This window comes from Equus przewalskii, chromosome 20 (genome assembly GCF_037783145.1).
Source record: "Equus przewalskii isolate Varuska chromosome 20, EquPr2, whole genome shotgun sequence".
Lineage (NCBI taxonomy): Eukaryota > Metazoa > Chordata > Mammalia > Perissodactyla > Equidae > Equus > Equus przewalskii.
In genome coordinates, this window is record NC_091850.1 from 46957195 (window position 1) to 46968627 (window position 11433).

Sequence of the window (11433 nt, forward strand, 5' to 3'; positions counted from 1 at the left end):
GTCCTGACAAGAAGAGGAGAAGAGGCATAAAGAGAGACACACAAAGGGAAGATGATGTGAACACAGAGAAAGTCATTGTACCACAGAGGCAGAGATGGGAGTGATGTGTCCACAAGCCAAAGGTGGCCAGCTAATCAGAAGCTGCGAGAAAGACATGAAGCGGATTCTCTCCTGGACAACCCAGAGAGAAAGCGAGGCCCTGCCATCTTGATTTGGAACTTCTAGCATCAGAAATATGAGAGAATGAATTTCTTTTATTTTAAGCCATTCAGTTTATGGTAATTTGTTACAACTGCCATCGGGAATAAATGTGATAAAAACAAATTATGATATGTTAATCAACTCAGATATTTTTTTAAATACCCTAAAAACCTTATCTATTTAAACCTCTGAGATCATACACGTGTCTCATGTATTATTAATCACTCCATTTTCTGAATAGATAATGCTTAAAGCCAGATAAGACCCTTTTTGATAACCAAACATACTTTTGGGATAGTAACAGCAAAAACAAGGTTATTCTGACCACAGAGGTTGTGGAAGCAGCCTACTGGGACAAGTACAGAGTAAGAGTAATGAGATCATGTCAGAAATGGGAGATGAGGAAAGCTGCTCTCTTTCTGGTATAGCAAATCTGTGGACCTACATGTCCTCATAGAGACTGACATTGTGTGTGGAGCAGTGCAAGAAACACTTTGCACAGTTCATAGAACTAGAATGCATAGCCCCTGAGTTAAGGAGCTCAGTGCCTGCTCTGTCATAAACTTGTAGAAGATAATTTCGGGAATTTCTATGGCAAATACATAGAAAAATGCATAGACAAATATATGACTTGCATTTCTCTCTTGTCTTAACCTTTATGGTGTATTTCTGTGAATCAATCTGAATCCTATAGCAATAGTCTAAGTCATCCCTTTTCCCTTAGTGTTGTAGACTCTGGCAAATGACCTATTTTTCTTTTTTAGTGTATTAGAAAAATTATTATTGGCTATACATTACATGTAAGTAGTGTGCTTGAAATTTACGGATGCTAAAATAAATAACGTACCATGCTTCAGCCCAGAGGGCATGCAGTTTGGAGGATGGAGAAACTATGGCTAATGGAATCCATTGCCAAGAAATTACAGGGCTATTCACCAAGAACTAGAGGAGTCAGGAAGATGGAGAGTCTAGGAATCAGGAAAGAAATTGTGGAAGTGAGCACATCAGCTCATTCTAAATGACTGCACTGAGGAATTCAGGGGAGTGCAGATAGTAAGGCTATTTCAGGTAGAAAAATCAGACAGCCTAGGTGCAGGAAGCAAGAATCTACATGGTATGTGTATGTGCTCTAGTTTTTATGCCGTAGAATAATGGTTCTCAAACTTGAAAGTACATCAGAATCACATAGAGGGCGTTTAAAACAAAGATTCTGGGCCCACCCCTGGAGTTTCTGATTTGGTGGTTCGAGGATAAGGCTTGAGATGTTCATCACAAAAATTTCCCAGTTAATTATGGTACTGCTGGTCTGTGGACTTTACTTTGAGAAACACTGCTGTTCAAATTCTTGATTTCATTTAGTTCAACCTGGCAGTTCTATAAAATATGAATTTGAAGGGGGCAAGAGAGAAGGGGCGGCAAACTCCATCACAATTGTTCAAGACAGAGTCCAGAAAAATCTCATCAGTGTCGATAGATACAGAGGTGATTGAGAAATAGACGGCGCAAGAAAAAGGAATTTTCTTTGGTTAGAAACAAGGATGAGAGAGAAATCTGGGATAAATTCAAAGCTTCTGAATTTTATGTATTGATGATTGTGCCATGTTCTGAAAAATGGAATAAAGGCAAACACATTTCAGAGAGAAGAAGAATTCAAACGTACACATGTTGATATAGAAATGTGTGAGGTATACATGTCCTCCCGGCAGTTGGATATTCAAATTTAAAGTTCAAGGACCTTATGGGGGAGAATTATACATTTGGGAGTGATCAGTAGAGATAGCAGTTAATAAGGAAGAAAAAGAAGTGGTGAGGAGAAAGAGGTTTAAAATATTACAATAGAAAGGGAAACTTGACAGAGGCAGAGAAGAATTAGAAAAATAGTGTCAGAAGCTAAATGAATAAGCAATTTCAAAATGGAATGAGTAGTTTCAAAATGTGGCAATGTGGTGTTCGCTGAAATTATTAGAACCATTTCTGACGAAGGAAGGGGCACAAATTGAACAGGATTTGGAAGTGAGGAAGGAGAAAGAGTTGGGAGAATCTGCTATTAAGGACCATGACTTAATGAAAACAGAAAACCAGACATGGATGGTCTCCAAATAAATAGAATGATTCTTTAAAATATTAGCTGCCCTCTCTCTATTTTATAAGCATAAATATCTGGCATGGTAATTGTTCAAAAGCCTGTCCTTCAGCAGGGGCATACTGAGAATCAAGTTCAAAATTCTGCATTTGATACTGCATACACTTCTCTGTTTATAGCAAATTTGCATGCAAAATGCTTGAAACAATCAGCCTTCTGAGAAACTCAAGTACATATGTTGTAAACTCTGAACACCGGGGCAATTTCAATACAGTCTGCAATAGATTACTCTTAGATTTCATCCCATTAAGTTAGAACTAAATTGGTTTCTTTTTGCATTGAGATTCTTCTGGAGTTAGGCTATGGGAATTTTGATGATGTTCTTTACATATCCATGCTACCTCCCAGAAGCTGATTCGTCAAGATGCCTGTGCTTATCTTAAAATTTAAAATATATATATATATATGTGTGTGTATATCCTACATTTCATTATGGTAATTTGCTTCACCCTGCTGTAGCTCACTTAAGCAAAATTGAGAAGGTTGACTGGGAGACCAGAAAGAGGTGGATTTAATTATATTTATCTTTGTATGTACATTTTCAGTGGCTCTATTGAAGAAAAATTGGCTATTTGTACAAGTTGATTTCTTTGTGTTACTTTCTAGTTACTTTTATTGTTGCCAAAATCCTCAAGATGCTAAAGACTCCAGTAATTTCTGAGTCCGTTCTGCACTTATGTTTTACTGCCACCAGGTGTTACAGTTGCAGGTGTTATGCTAACTCTGTCTAATTACCCTAAAGATGGTGGGATTTGTTTGGCCCAGGTGCATGGAGATTATATAATTTAGGAATAAAAGCATCTAAACTCTATGCAATTTATGTAGAAATCAATAAGCAAAGTAAGAGACATATAACTTACCCTGGCTATCAAACCACAACAAAGAGAAGCATGTCAATTTAACAATAGTTATTTCTAATTAAATGACTTTTTCTTGGTTTAAAGTTTTTGAATATTATCAGGTGGAATATATTTTTATTGGTCAGTGGAAAATATTGTGAAGACAACTTAATGAATAATAAGTAACTGTTCAATAAAATATAAATATATTTCTAATTTGTATGTAGTGAATGTACATTGTGTTAAATCTGAGGTGCTTCTATTTAAAGGTTCTTTTAAGTTCAACCTGAACAATTGTGCAGCAAAATTATGTCCTAAAGTTCTATTAAAATATTAATCATTTTTTTCTATAGAAGGCCTGAAATAGAAGACCTGTTGGCTGGTCTCAAGTTGCATTTTAATGGAAGAGGGGATATTTGATTCTTTACTCTTGGCTGAGCAACTCTTATGGTATTGAGAGTCTCAAGACATTGTAGAGAGATATTTTAATGATAAAACAGTTGATTTCAAGAAAATTTATATTTTGTATAAATTCATGAAAATTTCAGTAGAAGCAATACTAAGAAAAATAAAGTACATGATAGTAGAACAGTGGAGAACCAAAATCAAATATTGACCCATTCATTAGACTGATTATTATTATTAAACCTTTATTATTTCCTTGCATTTTGATCCCTGCTCTACCCAATAGTTTACTACAGAGACATTAAACACCACTCCTTGCATGGGGCACTAAGGAGTCAATAGATAAAAAGACACCCTTTGTCTTTTTCCTGACATTTTCATGATAGAATAGCAAAAGCATAATCATCAAACAGTATGGTAGGCTCTCTGTTAGGGATACTCGTGGGAAAGGGGGTTTAGCACAACAGAAAGACTATGCGAGCTGTCATCTCCCTAAGACTAAAAAGGCTCTCTGAACACGATGACCAACTGCCTTCTGCTCTAGCTAATATTGTGTCCAGAGGGTGATAACATAAGGGCCGAGTAGTGTGGGCTTACCAGATCTTTCTTGGGAGCCAGAGAAACAAGGCTTTGGCTTGTCTGGATGGTCTCCATGGAGTCTGAGCAACTTCTACGACAGAAGACTTAGATTGGTGTCTGGCACATATTCACTCACTGTTTGAAGAGAAATGGTTCTTTCAGATCAACTCATCCATTTCACAGATAAGGAAATGGAGCCTGGTGAAAGATAAGACCCAGCACTCAAGCCCTGATTTTTTCATTCCAAACACATTACTTTTTTCCCACTTCATAAGCCTGCCCTCACGTTTCTGATTATCTCAAGAAGAAAATACTGCCAATTTTGTGAAGTAGTTTTGTTTTTTACATTAATCATGACAGAGGAAAAATATCTTTCATTCCTTTTCATCCTAAGCGAATGTGTTCTAACAGTACTTTTAGTGATCAGACAAGTATCACTATATCATAAGATCTGTGAGGAAGATGTTTTTCTGTAATATTCATTTAAATACCTTTTTTTACATTGTATAAAAATGAAATGAACAGAAATTTCTTTATATGTAGCTACTACCAATACTCACATTAGAATATTACGTTATTGCAAATGGAATTGTTAAGTATTCAGAATGCACACTATGCTGTTTATATAGTTTATACAAACTTTTTTATACCTAAGATGCGAATTTTCCTTCTCCACCTATTACTTTGTCAAATGTCTTAACAACAGGACCTCTTCGATACGTCTGTTCTTGTAGTCATAGAAACACGTTACATTATTCACTTTGTCGTCTTAACACTTTTTTTCCTCTTCTCCACATAACAAAAAGACAAGTAAATAGGTGTCTTCAATTTGTCATAAACAGAGACTTCTTTTTATATTTTTTTCTGGCATAGGCTTCTTGTAAATGTTTTCTTGAAAAAAGTAAAAGTGGATGGAATAAATCTATTGAGTTATTAAAATTACTGAAAGCAGTATAATTTCAATAAAATAAAACTGACTGGTTTTCAGACATGTTAATATTTTCCCCTTGATGTATTCTATAAAGCAAGAATAAATAGTATATCTAGGAGTGCAGGGCTGAGAAACTAGTCACAGATCAATTTCCATATGTTCATTTCATTTTACTTACAATCTGGTCGTCTTGATTCAATTGGCATCTGTGATCTAGGCAAAGTCATGGCTGCCTGTTAAATGATGGAAATCGCATTGAACAAGTAAATACCCCAAAAGCAAATATAAATGTTATGCAGAGCCTGGTTAATTATGAATGATGAGCTCACAGAGATGGGGGTAAGGAGCTGATGTTAGTGTTCTATGGAGCCTCTGATGATACTCAGTCCTGATGATTGTTTTAGATAGAAGTAAATGACATCTGATAATATTTCAGAAAAATAGGAAAATAGAAACCTACTACTAAACAGTTTCTAAAGGATGTGGTCCTCCTATTTTATATAACAGGGGGGAGTCATATCATGATTCTAATAAGTGTTCTGTTCTAATTGCTCACCAGATAAATTCCTATCTACTGCATGTATCCTAACCTATGTGCTTATAAGATTTTCCAGGATCAGTGAGCACATATTGAGGCCTACATCTTGAAGCCACTTGCTGTTGCCAAGTTCCTATTGGATTAAGTGATTCCCTAAGGCCAAGATAAATTCTCCATGTGAGAAATTTGATTTTCCTAAGCCAGAATGTAATGCTAAAGAGATTTATAAGCAGCTGTTGGTCCTTTGTCTGTGTAACTCAAACACAAAAATGTATCTAACTGTTCAATAAGCTTGTTCCCTTTGTGGAGTTTTGTTGGCTGAGATAAACTTTGCTTCTAGCCAGAATCCTTAAAGGTTAAGTGAGGTCTATATTCTATCCATGGCTTTTTAATGAGCTATGGAAGAAAATTAATGTATATCCAATACAGAGTTTACTTTGCACAGATCCCATTTAAATAAAAGTATATGCATTTCAGCAATTATTTGTTAAGTTTCTATTGTGTTCACTGTACTGTGTTATGTAGATGGGGTAAAGCAAAGATGATTATGACACAACATGTGTTTTAAACTAAAACCATAATGTCATATTAACGTGAAGAATGTCAGTTAAAGTATATATGCATATATATATATATATAACCATTAAGGTAATATCTTAGGTCACTTCAGAAAGAGCAATACCATCTGTTAGCTTTCTTTGCCAGGTAAATTCCAGAATACATTATATGTATATATCAAGAGAGTTTTTATTCTTTCTCCTAATTTAATCATTTCACCAACATGCTTTGAACATGTGCCACAAATGAGGAACTGAAAGCTCACTCTGGGCTCAGAAAGACATTTTAATAAATGGTGGCTTATTTAGGAAGCTTGTACTCATTTAAGGAATTTAAAGAGAGCCTCTTTTTTTTTTCTGCTGTGAAGGTATTTTTTATTATTATTTTTTATGGTGGTAACGTCGGTTTACAACATTATATAAATTTCAGATGCACATCATTACATTTCAATTTCTGTGTAGATTGCATGGTGTTCAGTCACCCGAAGACTAATTACAATGCATCCCCACACACACGGGCCTAATTACCCCTTTTGCCCTCCTGCCTCCCCACATCCTGTCTGGTAACCACCAATTAAGGAGATCCTCTTAAACGTTCAATCCCTCGAGAAAGCTCTTGGGTCACAAAAAGACTAGGTCTTGTGTGGAAATTTGTTGTGATTCGAGGAAGTGACTGTATCATACTTTTTTCCCATCTAGATGTTGAACCAGTTGAGAAGAGGAGTCATAAGTAAGATATTGGATGAAATACTATCTTTATTACCAGTACAGTTGACTAGAAAATATTGTTTGTACAAGAAATTAAAATGAACTTCCTATACATTCCACCTGAATTCAACTTGGCTTCAGCAGCTCCTGCGTTAGTGAGCTTACCTCAAGGAAGAGAAGAGAAGATAGGCAGTCAGAGAGAAGGGAGATCCAGAAAGAAAGCAGACTCTGACCTAGTCTGGGGCAAAGTACAACTATTTGCTACAGGAGGAGAGAAAGAAAATAATTTCATGACAAAGGAATAGGTGGAAAGAGAGAATTCTCTCCTAAAAAAATAATCTACACCATTAAAGCAAGGTAAGTCAGAAAATCCAAACCAAATAAAATGCCAAAGTTTGTAAGACTAAAGCACCAAACAGTGACTGAGAAGAAAATAGTATGGTTGTTATTTGTTACTTGCACAATTTTGATAAAATAAGTGCAACATTAGGAGAAGAACGATGAATACACTCTATGAGAATAACCAAGCACATTATTTCTCTGCATTATTCTAACTACACGCTCCAGGGATATGAATAATTCCTTTAATGTGAAAGTCTTTTAACAATACCAAATAATCTAATCACCTAAAGGCATAGAGGCTTTTAAAAAGTGCCAACTTGTAGGGACATTGCCAAAGATAAAAAATATCACTCATAAAAATCTATTTTTTAAAAATCAATTAAAATTGTATAACTTTACAACTGGAACAGACTACAAACCAACGTATCTTATTTATTATCTTCATTTAAAACGATGGAAATTTAAAAAAAAAAAACAGAACTCCCTGAAGATGTCGAATTGTTCAAAATTTTACAGCTAAGCTTATAGAAAATTGTGTTTGAGTCCTATTTGGTATATTATAGATATTATTATACTGGATATTTAATTTTTAATACTGTAATGAAAATGCACTTAAAAGTTGGAGTGCTTATATATATTATATATATATATCTATCTATCCCATGCATATATGAAAAAAAATGAAAAAGAAAGAAAAGAAAGATGGAGGGAAAGAAGGAAACATGAAATGAAGGAAGGAAGAGAGAGAAAGAAATAAAGAGACAGAGAGCAAAAAAGAAAGAAAGATAACTAATGGGCATATGAGTTATAGAAGAGATAACATAGAAATGACTTTTTTGAGGGGAAAAAATTCTGTAAAATCTCTTCTGCACCTGCACGTATCACGTGAGAATTCTTCTCCCATGGTCGCGTCTACCCTTTGCGCTCAGGCAGATGGAATCCTAGAACAGCTGGGGATGGAGTTCTTCTCTAAGAGAATCTAGACTTACTGATTTGTATGCAGTGGCACAGCTCAAGAGACCCTGAATTGTATGCTTGGAAGAAAATACCAAAATAACTTTGATTTATGAAACCTAAGGGGCCATGAATACTTGTTATGCTACCTCATCAGAGATGACTTCTCTTGATATCCAGAAAATAAAAGCTGCTTCTTCAGTGACCAAAAAGGCAGGAGGAAGATGTTAGAATCTAGTTGTTATCATATCTTAGTAGTGTGACCTTTTGGGCATGCCACACAAACTTTGAACTAAAACTGTTTTGTCCTTGTACTGGAAAGAATTACATTACTTAACAAAAAGTTGCTGTGATAGTCAGAGGAGAATGGATGGGTAGCAGGTAGGCATAAATACGTAAGAGTTTAGCCATGAATGATGAGTTTGTAAGGGAAGAATGATCCAAATTCCATGTGATGAGATGCGTTGTCACAAGGGGCTTGGCTTAGTACCATTAGAATAACTAAGGTTCACTGAAGATTTTAACCTAGAGTAGTACAATGATTAATTTTTTCTTTTAAAAAGGTCCTCTGCTTGTAGTGTGTTGAATGTTAATGAAAGCTAGAATAGAGGAAAATCAGGAGGTGGCTGTAGTTATTTTGAGACAGTATTAAGTCTATTTCAGTTTTAGGTTATTATTTTGATTCATAGATATTTTCCAATGTATTTGTATCTGATACTTGTTAAAATAAACAGGAAAATAAACTGAATGTCATGACCACACCATGATGTTGGATATTGATTTTCTGCTACACCATTCTAGTCGTAATACAAAACAAAGAGGGAGGACACTTATAAGGAAAAAAGACAATACAAAATAATTTTGACAATTTCCTATTCTACACTTGGCAATTGACTCTAATTATACCATAGGAAAACAACAGAAACACTTTAATTTTAAATCCTAAGTAAAACATTCAACATTGCATATCAATATTTATAACGAAAATAAATTGAAGGTAAATGTTTTGCATATTTTAATGTTTTTTAAAAAGTAAAATATCATATTTTATTTTTTTACTTAAATACAGGAGAATTACTCAAAAATGAGTTAATTACAGTCCAGTATTTTAAAGATAAAATGCCTTTTTAGTAGGACAATCAGAAATGAGGCATCTGACTATGTTTATTGATCCAAAGATAAATTATGCTAAAGTTAAAAATAATACCTTGCAGTTTCAGAGCAGGGACATTGAACTAGATACAGCAGGAACAAAACATTTTTAAAAAATGTCTGTATTCCCTTTGGGGAATCATCTTAACGGAGTTTTGCATATGCGGGCATTATTTTGTTGCAGAAAAGATAATGAAATATAAATTAGGATGTAGAATGTATCACCAAAAAACGATGTTTTCATGCCATATCTGATATACTATTAATCTTATTAGCCTGCTGATACAGAATTTAATTGGAAATAAACAACATATTTGGTGATATTTGATAAGTATTTGAACATAATTTTTCTTAAAAAAATATTTGAAGCAACCCTGTAGGTGAAGTATAGTTGTTCAAAAACTGAAGGTTATTGGCACTGGCCCCATGGCCTGGTGGTTACGTTTGGGGTGCTCTGCTTCAGAGGCTTGGGTCTGCAGGTTTGGATCCTGGGCATGGAGCTACACTAGTTGGCAGCCATGCCATGGCAGGAACCCACATGCAAAACAGAAGCAGACTGGCACAAATATTAGCTCAGGGTGAATCTTTTTCAAGCAAAAAGAGGAAGATTGGCAACAGCTGTTAGCTCAGGGCCAATCTTCCTCACCAAAAATAATAAATAAATAAAAAGTGAAGGTTACTGTTTTGCTAAAGGATTTAAAAGTATGATCAGCTTGCACTCATATTGATGGTAAGATCCACCATTATAAAGTCATGTCTCAAAGAGCGTTATTACATTTTACCAAATAATCCCCAACCAAATTAGAGCCAGAAAATTTAAATTGAGTCTCACATCCATCAATTAAAGAAAACTAAACAGCTACAATTCTCTATGGCCCACTGCAACCCAACTTAATATACTTTCAGAGAATATGGATTGCAACTCAATCCAGGGCTAATCCTAACTATTTTAAGAGGTTAGTGCCCCATCTTTCCTTTTCCTGATTTAGTTTCTAATTCTTATGCCAGGATAATTTTCTTTCAAGAAAGTCAACACAGTCCTCAAGTCAGACTTCAATCTGACCTGCATTTAGCCATTTTCCCCATCTCAGTCTAGTCTTGGAAATCCCCCACCTTGCTAATATACTCACATTTTAAACAATTTTATCACTCAGTCCTGTTTGCATTTTATATTTGAATTGCATCAACATTTAAAATTTTATCCTAATTAATTAAAAATGGTTCCACTCAGAAAATGCTACACAATAATCCTTGGCAAACAGGGAGCTCCCTTTTCACAGAGATTTTTCATATATTTATTTCTGTTTATTTCATCATATTCCACAGAAATGTGGTGCCAATATGGACGAGCTACAAGTCTCATGAAACTATTGGGAATAAACAGAAAAAAGAAGAACAGGAGAAAAAATAGAGAAAAGATGTGATAAGAGGAAGTAGAGTATATATTTTTATACAGACATGCACACATACACTCACATATACACAACCGAATACTGAGCATAGACTTGATAATAGCTGAATTGGATAGTTGATCAATATTTTTGTATTTCTTATATTTTGGGAGTCTATGGATCACCATGAGACATACAACTAGAAGTCTGAAAATTCCTGTACTTGCAAACCAACTCTGAAACTAGCTAAACATAATAATCAATACATACCCCATGCATTTACTTCCCCAGGCACTTTATATACATCATCCATAAAATAGAGGTTGAAATTAATTATAAACATTCCTGAAGTTAGCAAATTTAAGTAACTTAGTATTTGGTAAATGTGCAAAGACGCACGATGCTATTACATAAAGGGAAGTGGTAGGCAACACATCCATTTGTGACAAGCTTGTTGATGGCAGAGACATGGGTGAGAACTTTGAGCTGTTTCTTGTGGGTACATGTTTCTATATATTTTTGATGATAGTGAATGGAAACTCAGTCACTCTCCAAAAAAAAGGATTTTGGGGCCTTAATGGCTTTAAAGCTTTTATCATCTTTGGGTACTTGTTTTGGGGGCTCCTAAGTATGTCTTTTTTTAAATAGTTATAATTTATGATAACATTCTTCTCTGGTAGGCACTTAAGCTTC